Source organism: Castor canadensis, chromosome 5 (assembly GCF_047511655.1).
Source record: "Castor canadensis chromosome 5, mCasCan1.hap1v2, whole genome shotgun sequence".
Classification (NCBI taxonomy): Eukaryota; Metazoa; Chordata; class Mammalia; order Rodentia; family Castoridae; genus Castor; species Castor canadensis.
The window spans coordinates 77,482,484-77,506,904 of record NC_133390.1 but is presented as its reverse complement, the minus strand read 5'-3'; the positions used below and the strand labels follow the sequence as shown (position 1 = coordinate 77,506,904).

The 24,421-nt window shown below is 38.2% G+C and overlaps 1 non-coding gene across 1 annotated transcript; it reads left to right on the top strand.

Moving 5' to 3' along the window:
- The first annotated feature begins 8,088 nt into the window (after window positions 1–8,088).
- On the top strand, window positions 8,089–8,192 carry LOC141423793 (small nucleolar RNA U13). Its single transcript, XR_012448600.1, has one exon. It is a non-coding gene; the product is annotated as a small nucleolar RNA U13 (small nucleolar RNA).
- The last annotated feature ends 16,229 nt before the right edge of the window (window positions 8,193–24,421 follow it).

The following is a 24,421-nucleotide window of genomic DNA, read 5'->3' as shown; positions in this document are numbered from 1 at the left end:
TGGGGGGAGAGGTAGGGGGTGGGGGCAGGGGGGAGAAATGAACCAAGCCTTGTATGCACATATGAATAATAAAAGAAAAAAAATTGCTGCTGTTATGTATGCAATATGACAAAATCGGACATCTGGTTACTTTAAAGAATGAGCTTAGTATCATGCAATCTTCTAACTTTAAAGTATTAGGAATCTTAGTGATTAATTTATCAAATTCTTCATTTTACAGATAAAACCCCCTGAAAAAATGGGGTAGTAACCTGTTCAAAGTTAAATCATCGGTAAATGAAAAGCTTGGGTCTAATCTCAAGTCTTATGACTCACAGTCCATGCTCTTTCCTCTTTCCAGTAGTTTGAAACCTTTCCCCCACTATGACACATGATAGAGGATGTGCACCTGAACTAGGCTGTCTCAGGGGCACTGCTGGGCATCATGTGCTGTGCTGGAGAGACAGCAATGGAGCATTGGCTCTATTTCTGCCATTCAAGAATGATGTCATAATGCAAATGAGTCACATTAATATATATTATCTTGCTTCTTCTCTAATTTTTTAAAAGTTGGTATTTTAAATATTATAAGTATAAAAGTGATTCAGCAATCCTACTACTGGATATATGTCCAAAGGAAATGAAATTAGTATGTCCAAGAAATATTGCCCTCCCATGTCATTGCAGTACTATTTGCAATAACCAGTATGTAGAATTAACCTAAGTGCCCATCAATATGTAACTTAACTGTATAAAGGAAATAAAGAAAATGTGACATAAATACACAATGCAGAACTAGTCAGTCTTAAAACAGAAAGAAGTTCTGCCACTTGCAACAATAGATGAACTTGGAGGACATTATGTTAAATGAAATAAAGCCAGGTACAGAAAGACAAATACCACATGCTCTCACTTATATGGAGAATCTAAAAATGAATTCATAGAAGTAGAGAGTAGAATGGTGGTTACCATACACTAGGGGGTGCATGGGGTGTGGTTGGGGAGATGTTCAGCAAGGATACAAAACTTTGATTAAATAGAAAGAATGCAATCAGGAGATATCCAGTAACCCCTTGGTCTACAGGTGTCTCAACCTAAAATATATCTTCAGTGCATAAATGACACTGTACCTCAGTTTCATCATTTGTAAGAGAAGGTATTAATAGTATCATTATGGTGCTAATATAATTATGTTATTAGGAATAACAATAGCACTTATATAAGAGGATTACTATATAAGTAGGTTAATATTTGTAGAACAGTGCCTGACACCCAAATGCTACACAGCTGTCTGTTTAATAAATGAAAATAAAATAGGAGGAGATGCACAGATTGTTTGCATTGAAAGAGAATACTGGGACCAGGGCCAAAATACTGTTTTTAAGAGATGCAGTTGGGAGCCAGAGGCATGGCTCAAGTCGTAGAGTGCCTACCTAGAAGTGTGAGGTCCTGAGTTCAAACTCCAGCACTGAAAGAGAGAGAGAGAGAGAGAGAGAGAGAGAGAGAGAGAGAGAGAGAGAGAGAGAGAGATGGATGCAATTGGGTTCCAAAGAAGGGAAATTATTCACCTGTTATCTTCACAGTTGATAAAACTGGTGGTTGAGGGAGTAGGAAAAGTCTCCTCATTTCCAATCAAGTCTCCTTTTGACTAAGAAACACTGGACTGATGTCAACATAGTATAGATTCAACAAGTTCAAACTTTAATATTTAACTAGATTATCAGTTCCTGAAGGTCTGTCCTCTTCATTCATAGTGTTAATCTGGAATGCCCTGATATAGTAGTGTTCTATAAATATCCACTTAACAAACTCTGAGTAATTTGATGAATTAAGTAAATTATGGCATGAAAAGTGAATCAAGGCTTAAAATCAATAAAGCATGAATATTTTAAATGAGGGAAGACTATTTTTCATATGACAAAATTTTTTTGGTGGTACTTAAATTGAACTCAAGGCCTTGAAACAGATGCTCTACCAGATAAGTTGCACCCGCAGCCCTTTTGCCTTTAGTTTGTTTTACAGATAGGGTCTGTCATTCTTGTCCAGGCCAGCCTCTGACAGCAACCTTCTATCTCTACCTCCCAAATAGCTGGGATTACAGTGGTACACGACCATATCCAGTCCTGGAAGATTTTTCTATCATCTTTCAAATCTCGTATGTAAAATCTATAGCACAAGGTCTGACACATTTTTAAGTGGTTGCTTATTAGGCCAAGATATAGTGAGTCACTGCCAGGTCTGACGCTCTTTTCTCTACAGGGTGTTTACAGATAGCAGTTTTGGAAAATGTCTAACATGGCAGAAAGTGCTGGTAGGCAAGCAGCTGTTGGTCACTATTTCATTTAATAGTAATCAATTATTTCAATATCAATTAAAAGTCGTCATTCTTGTAGACTCTCAGTCTGTGTAACACTCTGTTGGATTCCATTGGGGATTTTGTGTACTTTTCCTGTTTATTTTTCTTCCTGTTTCTCAAAATAGGAAGCAAAAGATAAAACAAACAATTTTATTGGCTATTTTCCATAGCTACCCCTTTGCTAACACCCTCAATTCTATTCTCCTCTCTTCATTGATCAAATTTGCTTGGAAAGGCTCCAAATCTAGATAAATCTAATACTCTACCTAATTTGTGACTGTACATATGCAGTTAAATGTAAGAGAGAAAATAACAACCAATCATGATGTCTGGTTTCAGTTGAAATTCATGATTGCAGACTTCAACTGAACTTAGAAACATAAGCAAATCTTCCATTTGCTTATGTTTCACACTCTTTCCTATTTCCTCAAACCTCTAAGAACGTTCCTTAATTATCACTTTCAGCTGATGACTTGACTTCTTCACTTGGAAAATAGAAATGAATTTGGAAAAAGAAGGAACTTCCATATGTTTCACTTCTTTGTCTAGCGCTTCACCAGATTTTATACTCATGCATTACATTTCTTCCAGGTACAAAGGCTGAACCTTTTCTTTTTCCTTTCCAAGGCCAGTCATCAGATGAATGGCCTGGATTCCATCATTTCTCACCTACATAGGGACATGACTCCAGTGTTTCTTCCCCCTCTTTCCTGTTCTGTTAATTTCCCCTTCTCTTGTGAATCATTTACACAAATATACAAGGTTAGGGCAACAATCTCATCTTAAAAATAACAAAAAACATCTCTTCACTCCTGCCTATTATACCATTTCTCTGTTCACTTTTACAGCAAAATTTTCCAAGTTTTCTCTCTTACCTGTCTTTAATTTTTCTCTCCTCATTTTCTCCTTTGCACTCACTGTATTTGACTTTTGCTTCCTCTACCTGCCTAAAACCAAACCAAACCAAACTCCAACAACTTAGGGATTGGTGACCTCCCTATTGTTAAATCCAGTGCTGTTATCTGGATTGGAGTATCAGGAGTCATGGGCCTCCATAATGATTGATTCCTTCCATCTTTAATGCCTCTTTCACTGTCCTCTGGAATATTTCTCTTTTGGCTCCCTTCCTACCTCACTGGACATTGCTGTTTAATATATTTTGTACATCTTCTTTATTTCTCCAACCTCTACGAGCCCTGGGTATCACTCTTTGCTCTCATCTCTTCCATACTGACATTTACTTCCTCATTGGTTTCCTTCAGTTTTAAGGCATTAAGTACCACCTATGTATGGACAACCCCAAAATATGTACATGCACCAGGGCATCTCAACTGAACTAAATATTCATATAGCCAAAGCCTATTCATTGTGCAGTGGATGTCCAAAAAGCATCCCATTCGAACATGCCCCATATTGGACACTTAGTTCCCTTCACTCTACTGACCGGATTCTCCCCCAGTCTTTCAGAGTACATGGAACTCTTTCCAGTTGCTCAAGTCTAAATTCTTCGCTGAATTTCTTCTTTCCCTTTTCATATAGCCAGTCAATTAGCACAATCTTGTAAATTCTACCTACAAAACATATCCAAATTTGATCTTTCATTACCTTTCTGTTTAAACCACTATTACTTCTTGTTTTAGTGATCATAATAGACTCCTAATAGGTCTTCTGCTTGCACCCTTATACACCCAAATCCTGCTCACAACAACAGATCTATGTGAGATCATGTTTCTTTTCTTCTTATAACTCTCTTCTCTCATCCTTCAGACACTGTCTCTGGCATTCTTCTTTCTCTCTATTAAAACCATTTAAGTCTCTTTCCTATTTCTTTTCCTCTTCCCCTTCCTTCTCCTAGTGTATCTGTGGGGGGCGGGGTAGGGGCAAAATTGAACCTAGGGCTTCATGCTTGCTAGGCAAGCACTCTACCACTAAACTAAACACCCAATTCCAACTTTTTGTGATGTCTTAAACATATAAGGCACATTCTAATCTTGGGGAATTGAAATTTTAATTTTTATTCTTGGAATGCTTTTACCTCATAGCTTACTCCTTCACTTCCTTCAGATTTCAAATGAAATATTGTCTTCTCAATTAGGCCTTCTCTACCAATGCTACAAAAATTAGTGTATGTGTACACATATGTGCTCTTCCCATCCTTACTGTTGCTTTATTTTTTCCACGGTACTTACCACTATCTGACACATAATATATTTCCTTGTTTATTATCCTTTTTTTCTAACTTCTGTGTTTATTTTGCACACTGCTATATTTCTATTATCTAAAACAGGGCCTAGAATACAAAAGTATTCAATAAATATTTGATGAATAAATGGATGAACAGGGATAATGTATTAAATTATTTCAATGTGTGTAATGGAATGAATATTTTGCCTGAGTATTTCCAAGCTTTTTCTGGAACCAGTCTCCTTACCCCTGTAGTTACTCCAGGAGGTACTCTGGAAGCAGCCACGCACAGTATAATTCTGACCCCTGGCTACAGTGCATAGGACAGGGATGGATACCCTGAGCTAATTTGTTTCTTCCTCTGGAGTTTGTTACTGATAGTAAGGGAGTCAGCCTTTTATTGACACTCCAACGTATCCTTCCACAGCTGTTGCAGGTCATGTTTTTCAGCCAAGAGGACCAGATGCAGAGGTATCTATCAAAAAGGGAGAATAAAATGATGATTAGAGTAAACCAGAGGTGACAGATGGCAAGAGAAGCTCCACAGCACTCTATTCCCTATTACCAGTTGTTCCTCAGATCCAAACAGACTCTGGCATCTCCTAATACATTATGGAAACACCAGTGCAATGTCTGCCATCTTGGTAGGTGGTTAATAAATACTAATTGAACCTAAATCTGTTCAATGTCAAAATCTTCACAAGAAATCAAACCAGCTAGATTGCAAAGTAAAATGTTTCATCAGCATATGACGTGTGGCCTCTCATTTGACATAGAAAGGATTCTATTCTTTGTCTTGGAAGGCAGCAAGATACATTGGAAAGACAGTTGGCCTGAAAGCAGGAAACCCAAGTTTGGTCCAGCTGTCAACCTGGTTGGTTATCACCCCTCTCAAAACCCCAGTTTTCCCATCTATAAAATGGCAGTCTGGATTAGGTGACCTGCAGCTTCTCTTCCAGATCCAGACTCCAGAAGCTGGGCACTAAATGGAGGCATATTATTTTCCTGTTGATAAATAGTTTGGTTTTAAATATTTGTCATTTTTTGTGGCTATTGCAGCTGAACCCCTTCATCTGTGAGGAATGTTCTGTTTCATAAGCCTTAGTGGAAATAGAACTTGTCTCCTGCTATCAATGTTGAAAAACCCAAATAGTCATGTTTCCATTTATCTTGTGCATGGAACTAAGTTATATGACAGCAGCTAAGGCCACTGGACTTAGCCACCAAGAGTAAATTAGTAGCTTGTCATCTAAAAAACGGAAGCAGCCAAGATCCCCTTCCAGAGGCAGGTGGTGGCAGCAGCTGCTGCAGCTGTGATCTGTGCCAAGGCTGAAGGTGCTGTGGTGCCAGTTTGGCATCCAGGGCTGATGGAGGGAGCATGTTGACTCAGACCTCACATTCTCAGGCACCGGGTTTTCCTGCTTCCGCAGTCAGTCTTCTTGTGATTTTGAGCCACCCACTATTTCCACAAGTTCCCCCTAATTTGACAAATAAGAACCCCAACTGGAAAACCAGATTAAACAAAGGCAGGAGATTCTAAAACATATTCCTCTGTATAGTCAATGTGGAGATTAAGCAAATGAGGTCAATGTTTTCCTACTACTCTTGATGCTGTCACTTTCACAGGAAGCACACAGAAGTTTCACAGATTAACAGAAGCAGAGAGGTAATGTAATCCACTACACACTGAGAGATAGTGTAGTCCAAGTTCCTCATTTTTCTGAAAGCCAAGCCCAGTAATAAGGGGAGATAACTTGTGGAGCATCCTATAGGCACGTGTAGAGGTGGGGCTAGCACTCACATATCTCTGTCACCATTTCTAGGAATTTTCTTGCTTTTTGAGCTGCTTCTAGTTGGTTTGCCCCTATTTTGTTTATAACTTTACCCCAACTTGAATGGCTTTTTTGAACCTATGCATCCAAGAATTTTATTCACCTCATTCCACTTCCTGAGATCTCTATTCTTGTAAGTCACATTTGCCCAAGTGAGGTGTTTAATTTCAGATTTCAAGAGAAAGGTGGTCTTCTCCAACAAGCATCAAGGATACAACGAGGGAAGTGAGGTTCCAGGTTCTCAGCCACATTGAGGGTTCCTCTTTCCATAGAGCTCTGCTAGCTCAGCCCCAATATACTATTTTTTAAATGGAGAGAATAAGATTTACAAACTGTGGCTCTCTAGGGAAAACACAAAACCAGCAGAATTCTTTAAATATTCCTTGAGTCATGTTCTTGGATTGCATCAGAAGTGCCAATTCTTCCTGCTCTTTGACTTCCATAGGAGAGGAAAGAGCACCCTTCATAAAAGAGAGCACAATGACATTATTGTCTGTGAAGCCAAGAGGTGAAGTATGTCAAGGTTTGATCCCTACATGTCTGAGAAGACAAGGTAGGATTCCTGTCAGCTGTTAGACTCACCCTCTATTCCAGGAGGCTGCTCAGGTCCTTCTAGTCTCACTTATACTGTGTTTGTGACCCAATCAGCCTTTAACTCTGGCCTGTATCACATTATTCATCAAAGTAAAAATATCAATACCTTTGTTTTTTTAATGAGTAGTTTTTTGGAGTCATTTTCCTCTCCAAGAGTTCCAGGAAATAGGCGGTGTAGGAATTATCTACTTATCCTTTCTCCTCTGAACTACCTTTTCTCCTATGTCAAAAATCAATTAAACTTAAATGTGTCTATCAATTTCCGGGCTGCACTCTCCATTCTGCTATGTTGTTCTAATGATCTATCTTTATGCTACCATGCAGTCTTGATTATTGCAATTATAAAACATTTTGAAGTTAGGTAGTGTGAGTCTGTTATGGTTTGACTGTGAAATGTCCTCCACAGGCTCATGTGTGGTCCCCACACATGACACATGTGGTGGTGCTTTGGGAGGTTGTGAAAACTTTGGAAAGTGGGGTCTAACAGGAGGAAGTAGGTCACTGGGGGCATGCCTTTAAGGGTTAGACCTGACCCTGGTCCCTGTCTCCTACTCTGCATCCTGTTCACCATGAGATGAACAGTCTCCTCTTCCACATGCTCCCACCCCCCGAGATGTTCTTCCTCATTGTGGACCTGGAAACACAGAGCCATCTGACCATGGACAACCCTCTGGAAATTATGAGCTAAAATAATCCTTTGTCCTTTAAGTTGTTCTCTTAGGTGTTTGTTCACAGTTATGAAAAAAAATTTGACTAATACAAAGACCGACTTAATTGTTCTTCAAAGATGTTTTGGCTCTTTAGGTGTTTTGCATTTCCATATGAGTTGACTTGTCTGCTTCTAAGAACTAAACTAAAATAAAAAGTCTTCTAGGATATTGACTGTGATTGGATGCAATTTATAAATTAATTTGGTAGAATTAGCATCTTGATAATATTATGCTTTCTAATCAATGTACCTTATAGTAAGGCTTCATTTACTTATGTCCTCTTTCATTTTTCTCAGGAATATTTTTTGTTTTCTAGGGTTTAAATTTTGAGTATCATTGATCAGATTTATTCCTAAGTATCTATTAAATGATAATGTTTGTAAATGCTGTAATGTACCCCCACCCGGCACAATAATAAAAACAGATGATGTCGATCTTTTTTTGGTTCATAAGCATGATGATTGGGTGTTCACGCCTGTGCGTGACATGTGCCACCCTCAAACCTTGTCACAATGTGAACATATTACCCTTCTGACGTAAAAAAAGAAAAAAAACAAAACAAAAAACCCCCCCAAAACAGGTGATGCTATTGTACATGATACTGTTTTTGCAGATTTTAGGTCCTGTTGTGTATAAGCAGCATGATATGCAGTTTCATGGTGTTCATTTCTTTTCAATTGTTGACTTTATTACAATAAAATCATCTATAATAATTTATCATCATTTATTATCTCTAGAATTTGTAGTTAATGTTAACTCATTTATCTTTCATATTTGTAATTTGTATTCCCCCTCTCTCTTTCTTCCTGATTAAACTTGCTAGAGGTTTAACAATTCATTTTGTTTTTAAACAGGCCACTTTTGGTTTCCTTGAATTTTTTCATTGTGTTCTTGTTTCCTTTTGGGGGGTGGGTGTGTGGTAGTATTACTAGGGATTGAACTCAGGGTCTTGCACTTGCTAGGCAAGCATTCTACCATTTGAACCATGCTCCCAGTCCCTTTGCTTTTATTTTGTTTTTTCAGACAGGATTTTTTGCTTTTGCCCAGGCCTGCCTTAGGTGGTGATCCTTCTATCTCTGCATCCCAAGTAGCTGGGATCATGAGCAAATACCACCATGCATGGCTTGTTTTTGAGATAGGGTCTCACTAAATTTTGCTTGGGCTGGCCTTGAGCCATGATCACCCTATTTCTACATCCTGAGAAGCTAGGATTATAGACATGTACCACCAAGCCCAGCTGATCTTTATTTTCTTTGGTTTATTTTCCAGTTTCTGAAGATAAGATCTGAGGTCATTGGTTTGAGAGTTTTCTTTTTTCCACTACAGGTGCTATCAATTTCCCTTTAATTATAGTTTTACTTGCATCTGACCCATTTTGATAACTTGTGTTTTCGTTTGGCACCAAATATCTTCTAGTATCCAGTTGGAGTTCTTTCACCCCAGGGGCTCTTTGGAAAGGTGCTACTTAGCATACAAATATGCTGATATTTTTTGTTATAAATTTCTACTTTGATTGCAGTGTGGTCAGAAAACATAATTTGTATGACTTGAGTTATTTTGAATTTATTGAGACTTTTTTCAGGGCTAAGAATAAGGACTATTTTGGTAAACTTTTCATTTGCACTTGAGAAGAATGTGTATTCTGTTGTTGCTGGGTGAAGTTCTAATTACTATTAGTTCTAGAAATTATTGAGAGAGGGATGTTGAAATCCTAAACTCAGTGGACTTATTTCTTCTTGTACTTCTGTTTTCTTATACTGTTATTAGGTACATAAAGTTTAGGGATTGCTATCTCCACTTAGTGAAATGGCTCATTTATCAATGTAAAACACTTTCTCTTATGTCTGGCAATACTTGCTGCTCTGAAATTCTCCTTGTCTGCTATTAATCAAGCTGTACGTTTTCTATACTTTTATTTTTAAGCTGTTTATATTTTTATATTTAAGCTGGGTTCTTTAAAGCAGTATATGGTTGGATCTTATTTTTTAGATATTTAACAACATCTGCCTTTTAATTGGGGTGTTTAGACTACTTATATTTGATGTAATTATTGATAGAATTGAGTTTAAGTCTACTGTTTTGTTCCTATTTTCCCACCTGTTTTTATGTCCCCTTCCCTCTTTTATATTGCTTGAATCTTCTTTTTAAAAATATTCCATTTTGTTATATATTTGGTTGGAAAATTACCTACGACTCTTTGATATTTTATTTTAATGGTTGCTTTGGGGATTATTGTATTCATCTTAAACTTATTCTAGTCTTCCTTCAAATAATATTATAACATGTAGCATCAACTTATTTCAACAAGAATGTACTTCCAATAAGTATATAGAGAATTGCTCAACATTCCTGGCCATAAAGGAAATGCAAATCAAAACAACACTGAGATTCATCTTACTTCAGTCAAAGTAGCTGTTGTCAAAAACACACAACAATGAATGCTGGCAAGGATGGAAGTGGCGAGGGCCTTTATACACTGTTAGTAGGAATGTAAATTAGTGCAACCAATTTACAGTGTGCACTATGGAAGTTCCTTAAAAAAGACAAACAAACTGGACTGGCAGTATGGCTCAAATGCCTGCTTTGCAAGTGTGAAGCCCTGAGTTCAAACCCCAGTTCCACCAAAAAATTTTAAAAAAACAAACTAAAAGTAAAATTACTATGTGATTCAGTGATACCACTCCTGGGCATATACCCAAAGGAATGTAAATCAGGATAAACAGACACTTGCACACCCATGTTTAATTGTAGCACTATTCACAATAGTCAAGGTTTGGAAGTAGCCCAGATGCCCCAAAACTGGTAAATAGATTAGGAAAATATGGTATATATATATATATATATATATATATATATATATATATATATATATATATATATATGATGTAGTATGATTCAGCCATAAAGAAGAATGAAATTATGTTGTTTGCAGGTTAATGAATGGAAGTAGAGATCCTTATGTTAAGCTAAGTAAGCTTTGGTTTAGAAAGCCAAATTCACATGTTTTCTCTTATATATGGACGCTAGATCTAAAAGATAAATACATGCACAAATACATACATGATCATACATACACACATATAACATATACATTCATGCTATATATATAGTTTGATTAATAGCAGACAAGAATGATTTCAGAGCAATAAATATTGCCATATATATGTGTGTGTGTATATATGTACACACACACACACACACACACACACACACATATAGAGAGAGAAAGAACATGTTTTCAGAAGTGGGACTGAGAGGAAAAAAGAATGATAGTAAATAATAGGGAAATACATTGCATGTGTGTATAAGATGACATAATGAAATGCAACGAAAGCTTTTGAATTGTAGGGGTCAAGGATAGAGAAAGTAATAGAGGGGGTTAATCTGATTAAAGGATAATATATGCTTATGTGAAATACCATGGCAAAAACCCTTGGAACAATTAATAGGCATTTAAAAATGAGAGACAGGAATGTAAAACAGGTCCTGTTCTGGGGTGGGGTACCAGTGGGAAGGGGGAAGGTGAATGGAGTGGGTGAATTAAAGGGGAATAGTAGATGTACTTTATATTAGAAGATAAGACAGTGAGACCTGCTGAAATTGTTTTAAGAAGGGAGGAGGAAGGATGAGGGAGAGGGGAGAGTCTAATTAGTGTACATTGTAAGCATATATGGAAATGCCACAATGAAACCCCTGTACAAATAATATGTGCTGGCAAAAGTGTTAAATAAAAGAGTACACTTCCATTTCTCCTCTCTTTGGCCTTTGTGCTAATCTCACACATTTAACTTCTACATATGTTGTAACTCCACATGCCTTGTTATTTTTGTTTTAGAAAGTCAATTATCTTTAAAGAGCCTTAAATAATGATAATAATGATTTTATATTTACTCCTGTCGTTATCATTTGCCAAAAGGTAACAGTATTCAAAGCAGTCTTAGAGGGAGCACAATTTTAGAACTATGGTTAGAGCTTTCTGGCTATGGCCAAAGGTAGTTTACCTTGGTTTGATTTCTATGAAACTGGAACATCTGGCTTTTAATTAAAGGCACATTGAGTGTCATTAACAAACTCAGTATTGTAGAAGCAATAAAAGGACATCATCCCTTCAGAAAAATCACAGAGTTCTTTACAATTTTCCAAATCTTCTTTGGTTGCTAAAATACACGGCTTTTTAAATACACCTGAAACAACTTCCCTCTTTCCTTCAGCATTTGGGCATTGAATCCTCCAAGAGGAGGTGACAAAATAACTTGGACCTTCATCACCTACTTAGCTAAGGCCTTGCTGTTGTGCTCTAGCAGTGCCAAGGTCCTGACAACTTCTGGCTTTAGCTGTTTGAACTGCAGGTGCTGTGGACAGACACCCCAACAGATGACCATTATGAATCTGGTCTGCACAGACCAGATTTTGGAGAGGAGAGACAATAGAGTCATTTTCTACCCTCAGCATTGGCCGTGATACAAAATGTGAAGCTGGTACAGAAAGCTGATCTAAGTGGGCCAGGTGTCTAGTACCATTCTTTTCACATTTGCCAGTTGCTTTTTCTTGGCTGGCATCACTAGAAAAGCTTGCCTTGATCTTATCAGACACATGAGGTATGTAGAAATAGTGAGACTCTGGCACAAGTAACTTACCTAGGCTAACATGGCACATAGGTGTAGGTCAGAGTGCGCTTTACCAGTTCTGCCTGTACAACAAAAGCTGCACATTTGCCATTGGGACTCCAGGCTTCTGGCTGACAATTCTACTCTCATAGTTTCCACAGAGGACACATACAGCCATGTAGACACTGACTAATGAGGTGTACAGATTATGCTGAAGCTGTGGAAAAAGCTACATGGAACCCAGTTAACACTTATTGATTGGCACAAGGAGTTGTGTCAAGGGATGAGAGTAATTCAAAGCAGTATGATCCGTGTCCTGGTCCTTGAATATCCAAATCTGCTTAGAGAAGCAGGAAGTAAGTAGTAAAAGTTGATCAAGAGATAATGACAGTATAAAAGAAATTATAATGAGGCAACATATTCATTGCCAAATGAAGACTGAAGATGGTAAATTGGTGGGAGATCAGAGTAAATACAGACTAGTGACACCCTAGTAGATCACAGAAAACAAAGATGAGCCGGTTCTTAAATGGGATCAGGCCTTCAGAAGAGGTCAGTAAGTAAAGAAATAGTGAACCAATTTGAAGGAGATAAAACCATGTACTTAGGATAAAAAAAACACCAAGTGTTTAGAGGCAGAAGGAGGCCAAGAAGAAAGCTTAACATCACTTTATTGGTTTTGGTTACTGAGATTTGTTGAAGTACCACAGTGGTGAAACATTACAGATTCTGAATCTCTGTCATTCACTGACTGGTATGACCTTGAACAAGCTATCTCACTTTCTAAATCTCAATTTCTTCATCTTCAAAATAGGAAGAATGATCATTTAGTTTCATTCAAAGTGTTGTTGTAAGATTAAATGAATGAATAGATAGTAATAAACCACATAGCACTATCTGATGAAGAGCATGTGTTTAATAAACATTAGCTAGTAGGGATGACAGTGTCAGTGATAGCGAAATTTCTTAGAATCAGACCTAAAAATAAAAGCTACAGCTTGCAAGACTTAGTAGTAGTCTCTTTTTACTTGAGGTACCTGAGGTTGAAAAATTATACAACTAGCTAGTGGCAAGGCCTGTGGATAAACTCTGGGGTTCTAAGTTTCTGTTTTGTGCCCTTCCTACCACATAACATCATAGCCCATACTTAGAAAGCCAGGAATGGTGAATGAGACCAATTAGGGGCTGACTGGCATGGATTTGAACTCATTTTTACAGTAATTTGTTATTATCCTTTTGATCATGAGTAAACTGTGATCTTCTGTTCAGGGTTCCTTATGCAGTTGCCTGCCAGCATCATATCACCAGCTGGAGGGGCAATAGCTAGAGCCTGGCATTTGACAGTGAAACTGCCTTGTACATCCCACACGGTTCTGGCAGTCAGCCCACTCTCACCTGGGCCAAGCACTCCCTGGCCAGGTTTCAGGTCAGCAGAAAGTGATTCATTTTTGTTGTGCATTTGAAGAAAGTAGGAGAATCACAGGGCTTTAATGAGCATATTTAATTGGGACTTTTTCTCAGGAGAAGAGAATATATCCTCTTGATGTCTGTCATATGAAGAGGAAAGATCTGAATCCTAATGACCCAAGCACAGCAGGACTCCACTTCAACCAAGGCAGACTTAGCTTTAGGACATCAGGAAGAGACAATTCCAGGAGGGAAGTTGCTTAAGACAGAGGGGCTCTGTCTTTACGAGAAGCTGGGAGGGGGGCGTGGCTAGGATCATTTAACCTTGGAGCTATGATATATTACTTGTATCTGAGATTTTCCAAGTGACCAGAAACATTGCAGAGACCAATTTGTTGTGAGTTGGATACCAGTCAGTAAGACTGGACAGAGAGAAACTGTTTATCCAATAAAACTGAAGTCCATAAATTTGCATTGGGTGTTGATGACACACAAGTCAAGGAAGGTGTTTGAATATACTGCATAAAGATGAAGGCAACATGGCCCCTACTTTCCAGAAACTTACAATCCACCTGGAGAGATGTGTTGAAATGTGGTGCCTCTTTAGGCAGCTGCTCTGCCCACAATGCTCCTCTGTTCTCTAACTATGGCCACTGATGCATGGGGGGCTTGGGGGGTGAGATCTCTAGTGAAGCTGTACTATGTGGGTAACCTTGCATTGCTCACATTAGCAAGTTGGTCCCTACTGTCTCTCTCTGTCTCTGTCTCTTTCTCTTTGTCAAAAGTAAGAATAAGAGATAGAGAGAGTGGATGTCCTTGAAGTCATATCACATTAGTTAGTGGCAGTACTCTAGACAGAAAGTTGGTGAGCCCCACAAGTTTCTTTCCCTCCCAAAACCAACACTTCTTCAGTACTAGAAGACATGAAGCAGTCTTTACCAATAATTACCCTTTACTTAAATTGAGTTGACTTTCTGTCATCTATATCTGAAAAGGTCTGATTCATATAAAATGACTTAAGAGGGTTATCAGTTGAAAATCTATGGAAATAGCCAAAGAAACAGGGTCAAAGAGAAATGATAGCCAATACCTCTAAATTCTTCTCCCTTCTCCTTTCTCCCTTCTCCCTCCTTCTCCTTCTTCTTCTTTAATTTCCTTCCTTTTCTTTTTCTTCCTCTCCTCCTCTCCTCTTCCTTCTATTTAGTTATTTATTTATGTCTTAGTCAGGCTCTTCCTATATTGCTCAGCATGGTCTTGAACTCCTAGGCTCAAGTGATCTTGCTACCTCAGCTATCTGAGTAGCTGGGACTGTAGGCACAGGACACAGCACAGCAATGGAAATAATAATAGTAGCTGGATATTTTGAGTACTACTCTCAGTCACTGCCTTAAGTATCTGCCTTGCAGTATCTCATCTAATTCTCCCAACACTTTAAGGTTGGAGCTATTATTATCCATTATTTATTGATAAGGAAAGCTTAGTAAGGCTATAAAACCTTAGAGAATGTTTTACTGAAAATCACACCTCAACTTTGTCATGCCTGCCTTTAACATCCATAGTCTTACACAGTAAATTATTTCAGTATAATATGTGTGTCATATAATATGTGTGAGGAACTGGGATGAAAATTTATAAGTTAAGGTAACATTTTGGAACCTGGGTAGGAAGACAGATTTTCTGTGATTCTTTAGAACTTTCTAAGTATCAAATTCTCAAGAGGTCACGAATTCCTTGCCACTTAGATGGGTTCACTTGAGTTGGATGATACTTTGAGAGAAAGTTTTAAGAGTGTTAATCCTTGTACTGGGAAAGCAAGTTAATACAGGAAAACCCATGAGATCTCTTACAGTTTTGCACTCTGATGAAATTGCTGAGGTTGCTATTTAAGATGTGGCCTAGGGGGGAAAAATAACTCAGACCTATCAGAAAACCTGTCAAGAACATGGAGTATTAACAGAGGTAGCCATGCAACCACATGACTTTTATCTTGCACAGACTGTAAATCAATAAAATTAATGCAATGAATTTGAGCCCAGCTTCTCACAAGAAATGAAGGAGTGCAAGTTCCACTCCATTTCTCCAAGTCTGAGTGGTGAGCTGGGCAGGGCTTGCCTGTGTGAGAGCTAAGATGGTGGGGAAGTGGCAAGTACCTCGGTCCTGGGCACAGAGCTGGGCTGTGTGCGCTTCATGAGGACTGACTCACTGAAATTCTGCACTGCTTTTTTTGCCAATCAGCTTTGGGTGAGACACAGATTGCATCAATGAATCACTGGTTAAGGGCACCAGTGGCACAGCTGAAGTATAAGGGGGGTCTCCAACCATGGATTTTGTGAGGGATTCTTTTTTTTCTGAGAGAATAAAAAAATTTGCACACGTGTCTGGTGGAAGAAGAGACAAAGAGAGACGACAGACTCCAGGAAGAAGCTGATGGGACTGTTTTCTTAAAGCTTTCCAGGAGACAATGAACTGAAGGGTTCCCTTTTGAATTCAAGTGATACAGAGCTGTTTTCTCAGTCTGTATGAGTATTCCCTTGTCCCTAATCATCCAGTAACTTGAGAATGCAGCTTTGGGAGCCCTGAGAGAAAGGAATCAGAAGCCTTGGATAAGGATCAAGGCAGATGAGGCAGAGTGAGGTACATACTACACTCAAGGAGCATTGTGAGCAGGAAAGAGAGTTCATCTGAGATACACTTTAGGAGTGGTGATACAGAGAGGAGGACTTTGTAGAGAGATGAGATTCTGCATTATGTTGATGGTGTTTAAGAGCCTGAGAAATAGTGGTGCATTATGTCTGAAATGGCAGCACTTGGGAGGCTGAGGCAAGACAATGGCGAGTCCAAGGCCAGCCTGGGCTACATAGCAAGACTTTGTAAAACAGGAGATAACAGAGGACCAGAAACATTGCCCCTCTCTACCTTTCTCAACTTCCCAAGACTGCACTTCAGAGGAACTTCTTTTCAAGACCTTTTTTGATGCCCATTGATTTTTAAATATGTAATTAAATGGCTATGCAGAGGAAAGGTGCATGCGATTTGCTGTCAAGTCTGGGCTTTTGGCTCATGATCTGCTTGCTTTTAAACCTTTTAAAATCGCATTTCATTGCTATCTAAAAATTGCAAATCTCTATAATAGATACTGCACACACACACAATGAATTAGATAAGGTCCCTGGGCTGCAGAAGCTTACGCTAAAAATGGGGGAGAAGTCATATTCACAGCTGCTGCCACAGAAGGCTGTTTGTGGTAAGGAACTGAAGTAATGCAAAAGAAGCATTTTAGGAACTGAGGCAGAAGGAAGCATATCTTGCAGGTGTTAGCAAGCCAGATTTGATGGAAGGGCTGACATTTTTCTTAGACTTAAAGCCATTCATGCAGTATGATTTGTTTTCGTTGCAATAAAAATATTTTAGTTACAATAGGTGGGCACACAAATCTCTAATAATAGCAAAATGTTTATTTCTATAATTATATTTGTTTTTTAAAAATATCCTAAAATATACTGCTTATCTTCTGACTTAAACATTTCCTGGTAGACTGGTGTCAAGCAGCGTATCACTGCAAGGTCCTAAGTCATTGACACCAAATCCAATTAGACCAGAGGCATTTCACTGTGAGTCCGTTTATTGTTGTTGAAGTTTGAGGGGTTCTAACAAGTAGCACCCCTTTTTTCCACTTCTGTTCTGAACCAAGGGGAGGATAAGGCTTAAGAGTAAGGCAGATTCGAGTCCATTGTATTATTTTTATTACCAATGAGGCAGATGTCAGAGAATGTAGTTTCTATTTTTGGACTTAGCAGGCTTACTCATTCTGCATCCCAGAAGTGGAAACACTTAGCTACAGTGCCCCTGCTCTGTTGAAAATGCCTGCACATTTGAGGACATTTATAAAACTCATGGCACAGAGAAAGAATAGAATGCATGCTTCCTGAAGAAAGAAAGATCAGGTCTCAAAGTTAGAAAGGGGAGATGAAGGGTCACAATACAGTCTGGTGCTTTAGTCTCAACTAGTCGGGTGCAACGTCTTTCCTTCCTGGTGAGTAAAGCTAAAAGGTGGAGAGGACAGAGCTGCTGTAGTTGTGAAGATCAAACTTCAGGGGAGGGATGGGTAGAAGAAACCTTCCCACGCCCCAGCCTCAGCAATAGTAGCCATGAAAAACAAGTTGGAGTCACTATAGCAGAGATGATTTCTATTTCCACACAAAGAACCAGCTGAAGACTGGATAAAATGCAATAAAAAAAAATCCCAAACCAAACTAAAACCACAGAGATGAACTCTTTTGCACTCTTCACTGTTCCCTGAAGGACTCTTCTCCATTTCCTTGTCACAAATCTTAGCCACAGAAAATCCTGCTTCAGCTCAAAAGAAGAAATTCAAATGGCCAAAAAACACATGAAAAAATGCTCACCATCCCTAGCAATAAAGGAAATGCAAATTAAAAGCACGCTAAGATTCCACCTCACCCCTGTTAGAATAGCCATCATCAGCAACACCACCAACAACAGGTGTTGGCGAGGATGCGGGGAAAAAGGAACCCTCTTACACTGTTGGTGGGAATGTAGACTAGTACAACTACTCTGGAAAAAAATTTGGAGGCTACTTAAAAAGCTAGACATTGATCTACCACTTGATCCAGCAATACCACTCTTGGGGATATACCCAAAAGACTGTGACACAGGTTACAACAGAGGCACCTGCACACCCATGTTTATTGTGGCACTATTCACAATAGCCAAGTTATGGAAACAGCCAAGATGCCCCACCACTGATGAATGGATTAAGAAAATGTGGTATCTATACACAATGGAATTTTATGCAGCCATGAAGAAGAACGAAATGTTATCATTCGCTGGTAAATGGATGGAATTGGAGAACATCATTCTGAGTGAGGTTAGCCTGGCCCAAAAGACCAAAAATCGTATGTTCTCCCTCATATGTGGACATTAGATCAAGGGCAAACACAACAATGGGATTGGACTTTGAGCACATGATAAAAGTGAGAGCACACAAGGGAGGGGTGAGGATAGGTAAGACACCTAAAAAACTAGCTCGCATTTGTTGCCCTTAATGCAGAGAAACTAAAGCAGATACCTTAAAAGCAACTGAGGCCAATAGGAAAAGGGGACCAGGAACTAGAGAAAAGATTAGATCAAAAAGAATTAACATAGAAGGTAACACACACGCACAGGAAATCAATGTGAGTCAATGCCCTGTATAGCTATCCTTATCTCAACTAGCAAAAACCCTTGTTCCTTCCTATTATAGCTTATACTCTCTCTACAACAAAATTAGAAATAAGGGCAAAACAGTTTCTGCTGGGTACTGAGGGGGTGGAGTGGGTGGTAAGGGAGGGGGTGGGGGCCGGGGGAGAAATGACTCAAGCCTTGTATGCACATATGAATAATAAAAGAAAAAAAAAGAAAATTTTGCCTCAGGATTCACTTCATCATCAAAATCATCATTTAAAGAGATGTGTCAGGAAAAGATGTCATCTCTCAGGAAGTGACGATGACAGAGCCCAGTCTTTGTGATCAGATATTTTCTTACAACCTGTGGCTAGTGCATAATTTCACCCCACCTGTTCTGTCCTCTTTCTGTGTCATGTGTGTGTGTGTGTGTGTGTGTTTGTGTGTGTGTGTGTGTGTTTGAGAGAGCGAGAGAGAGAAAGAGAGAGAGAGAGAGAGAGAGAGAGAGAGAGAGAGATCTCAGTTTCCTAACAGTTCTTAGTGAGTACCTACTTACTCAGTACTCTCTGATTTACTGTACATTCCCTAGATCCATCCAGTCTAACTCTTTATATAGAGACTAGCTGCATATATCTTATCTAAAAACCCACACATTACAGCTAGCTACATACTTGATAAATGAAACAAAACATTCCCATATGCAGCAGCAAAACTTCTCAACATCTAGAGGCAGATAGGCTACTCAGTCAGGAAGCAGGTTCAGTCTCAACCACTCTGCATTTTTTTTTTTTACTATTTTTTATTAGCATACATTAGTAGTATAAGGAACCCTGCAATTTTGATAAGGTACTTCAACCTCTCTGGTCCTTGCTTCCATCTTGTATAAAATAAAAGAGTAGAATTTCATTATTTTTGAGGACAATGGATAGGACTTGCTGGGTTGAATATTACTTAAAATATTAAGCTAGGCGCCAGTGGCTCACACCTGTAAACTAGCTACTCAGGAGGCAGAGATCAGGAGGATCACAGTTTGAAGTCAGCTCCAGGCAAATAGTTTGTGAGACCCTATCCTGAAAAAACTGCATCATAAAAAAAGGGCGGTGAGGTGGCCCAATGTGTAGGCCCTGAGTTCAAGTCCCAGTATCACAAAAAATTAAAATTATGCACCACACATTTTTTCTTATAAAAATTCAAACAATACTGAAATAGATAACCTGAATTTTATTCCCCTCTCTGTAACCTCTTCTTCCCAGATGTAATATTTCACAACCACATTTCTATGGATTGGTTTACTTACATGTGCATCTTTGTACAATACTGCTTTTCCCTCAAGATGAGATTATGTTAACATATAATTTTTGACTTGACCTTTTCACTCAAATATATAGTTTTGTTGTCTTATTTCATAACACCAAATCTCTCCATTGACTACTGCTAGAGGGTTTGCATTGTGCAGATGTAATGTAGTCTATGAAGCACTCTGCATTTTCCACCACAAACAATGCTATATAAATGTTAAGGCATGCCTTTTTGTACATATATGTCAGTGTTTTCTAGAAGCCAGACCAGAACTGGAATTTTGTTCCAAAGTCAAACAGATTTGTTTTAGAGATAAAATGCTTTATTTATAAGAAAGTGTATGAAATATAGAAAACCTGAGCTTTTGTTTCATTTCATGAATCCTGTGTATCAACTAAATGTGCATTATACATTTTTTATTCATTTATTCATATGTGCATACATTTTTTGGGCTATCTGTCCCTCTTGCCCCCCTACCCCCTCTCTCTCCTCACACCTCCTTCACTTCCAGGCAGAACCTGTTCTGCCCTCTTCTCCAATTTTGTTGAAGAGAAGACATAAGTGATAATAAGAAAGATATAGCATTTTTGCTAGTTTGAGATAAGGGTAGATATACAGAGAGATTCCTAGCATTTCTTCCATGCACATGTGTATTGCAACCAGAATTGATTCATCTCTACCAGATCTCTTCACTACTTCCTGGTCACCTTCCCATAGTGGCCTCTGTTAGTTCAAGATTACTTTATTTGCTCCTCTACAGTGAGCACATCAAACACTTTCAAGTTTTAGATTTCCTACCTTTCCCTATTCCTCCTGTACATGTTCTCCCTTTAGCATGTGACCCATGTCCTATAATATTACTGCATTTGTTTTAGGTCTAACGTCTGGATATGAAGGGGAACATACTATTTTTGGCCTTCTGAGCCTAGCTAATTTAGCCTAAGATGCTGTTCTCCAATTCCATCCATTTACTTGCGAATGACAAGATTTCATTCTTCTTCATGGCTGAGTAAAATTCCATTGTGTATAAATGCCACATTTTCTTAATCTATTTGTCAATAGTGGGGCATCTTGGCTGTTTCCATAACTTGGCTATTGTGAATAGTGCTGCAGTAAACATGGGTGTGCAGGTGCCTCTGGAGTAACCTGAGTTGCATTCCTTTGGATATATCCCTAGGAGTGGGATTGCTGGATCATATGGCAGATCTATGTTTAGTGTTGTAAGAAAGCCCCCATATAGTTTTCCAAAGTGGTTGTACTAGCTTGCATTCCCATCAGCAGTGTACAAGGGTTCCTTTGTCCCCACATCCTAGCCAACATTTATTGTTGGTGGTGTTTTTGATGATAGCTGTTCTAACAGGAGTGAGGTAGAATCTTAGTGTGGTTTTGATTTGCATTTCCTTTATGCCAAGGTATGGTGAACATTTTTTCATGTGTTTTTTGGCCATTCGGATTTCTTCCTTTGAAAAAATTCTGTTTAGTTCAGTTGCTCACTTCTTTATTGGTTCATTGATTTTGGGGGGGAGTATAGTTTTTTGAGTTCCCTGTATATTCTGGTTATCAGTCCTTTGTCTGATGTATAGCCAATGAATATTTTCTCCCACTCTGTGGGTGATCTCTTCAGTTTAGAGACCATTTATTTTGCTATGCAGAAGTTTTTGATTTCATGTAGTCCCATTTGTCCATCCTTTCTCTTAGTTCTTGGGCTGCTGGAGCTCTGCTGAGGAAGTCCTTGCCTATATCTATTGCTTCCAGAGTCTTCCCTGCTTTTTCCTGCACTAATTTCAGAGTTTCAGGTCTGATGTTACGGCCCTTAATCCACTTTGAGTTGATACTAGTTCAGGGTGATAGACATGGATCACATTTCAGTTTTCTGCAGCAGATAACCAGTTTTCCCAGCAACATTTGTTGAAGAGGCTGTCTATTCTCCATTGTATGTTTTTAGTGCCTTTGTCAAAAATAAGGTGGGCATAGCTGTATGGATTCATACCCAGGTTTTCTATTCTGTTCCACTGGTCTTCATGTCTGTTTTTGTGCCACTACTTTGCTGTTTTATTGCTATGGCTTTGTAATATAGTTTGAAGTCAGGTATTATGATACCTCCAGCATTGCTTTTTTTGCTGAGTATTGCCTTGGCTATTTGTGCTCTCTTGTGTTTCCAAATGAACTTTAGGGTAGATTTTTCAGTCTCTGTGATGAATGTCATTGGTTTTGATGTGAATTACATTAAACATGTAGATTGCTTTTGGTAGTATAGCCATTTTTACTATGTTAATTCTACCAATCCATGAGCATGGGAGATCTTTCCACCTTCAGTAGTCTTCTTCAATCTCTTTCTTCAAAGGTTTGTAGTTCTCTTTGTAGAGGTCGTTCACATCCTTTGTTAAGTTTACTCCTAGGTATTTGATTTTCTTTTGAGGTTGTTGTAAATGGAATTGTTTTCATATATTCTTTCTCAGTTTGTTCTTTGTTTGTGTATAGAAAACGTTATGATTTTTGTAAGTTGATTTTGTATCTGCCACATTGCTGAAGCTGTTTATGATGTCTAGAAGTTTTTGGGTAGAATTTGTTGGGTCTTTGAGGTATAAGATCATGTCATCTGAAAATAAGTATACTTTGAGTTTCTTTTTTTTTTTAGGCTAAAATATACAAATCACAAATTCTTTACAAAACAGTTGCCAATTGTGTACAATTTTTTAAGTTTTTGATACAGATTTGGAAATTTTGTTGTGAAATACAATCTACAAAATACTTCTTTTAGAAAGCATCAGAATGGTAATTTTAGGCAAAATAATGTTTAAAATTGAAATGTTTTCATGAAAGTGAGCTCTGAAACAAACTTATTCTTTATCCCAGTGACAAAGAAATGGGAAAAACAAACATTAAATCAGTAAAGCTGATTTACGGAGAAAACAATAAGTGTTGTATAAACTTCTGAAATTTTTATCACTTCCAGAAGCAGTACCATTACAAGGTATCAACAACTATAACATGAGAATTTTTCATGATACTACTGCATCACCGGCACTGATAACAATTATGCAATAAAATTTAAAATATCATCACAAAGAAGCACCTGTTATTGTAAGATGTCTTACTATACTGAAGGCTTACTGCAAAGGCTTATTGCAGGGTAGTCTCTTTACATAAAAGAATAATTCATTCATTTAGGAACTAAATATTCTTTAATAGTGTTGCTGTTGTAAAAAAAAAAAGATACAAGTTCAAAATATGATGGCAATGTACGAAAGTGGCCAATAGTTTGGGTCTTGACATCCTGTGGTTTAACAAAGACTGGCTTTGAATCTCTGATTCAAAAGCATCTTCATGTTTCCAAAAGGAAAAATGGCCCAAATGATTCCATTCAAACAGCAGAAATCCAACCACCAACTTGAAAGGGATATGGTTTAACAAAGGAGAAAATAGTAACCAGTTTACCTCAAAGGTGGGAAGCAAAAATCAACTCAAAGTGTTTGGAATCATAAGGAATTTTAAAACTCAGTGTTTTGAATTTTCTCCCTGAGCTCTGAGCACTTCCTAACACATAGTCTCTAGTGAAAAAGATGCATTCCATTATGCCAAGCTGTACCTATAAATGCTGATTCCTACTGCTGAAAATAGGCCAGTTATGTCTTGAACAGCACAAAGTGATGGCAATTACATGTTTTGTGGAAATCCTTGGTGAGATGGAGTCTTGTAGAAGCCTTCTTACTTTGTTTCCCTCCTCGTTATACTGCAGCATCTTTAAGTTATTTTCAGAGCAGAAACTACAAGACCATAATGAAGGACAAGCAGGCCATTCTGTATTGCTGTATCATGTATTGCACACCAATTTCCCCTAGGGTTTGGTACCACTTTAGCAGGTGGTCACCACAGATGATATTTACCTGACAGGCTGGATCAAGACATATGCTACAACATAGATAGCCTTGAGGGCATTATGCTAAGTGAAAAAAACATGTGCATAACAAAACACTGTAGAATAGCATTAATGTGAGATACTTCAAGGATCAAAATCTTAGGGAGAAAGAGATTGATAGCTGCCAGAGCTGGAGGAAGGAGAATGGTAAGTTGTTTAATGAGTAGAGTTTCTGTTTTACTACATGAAAAAAGTTATGGAGATTGAAGGTGGTAATGGTTACAAAACATTTTGAATGTATTTATTACTGCTGAATATATAACTTAAAATGATTATTGAATTTTACATTATGCGCATGGTGCTACAATTAAAAAAATACGGAAAGAGAGGAAACAAGTTAGTCCAATAAA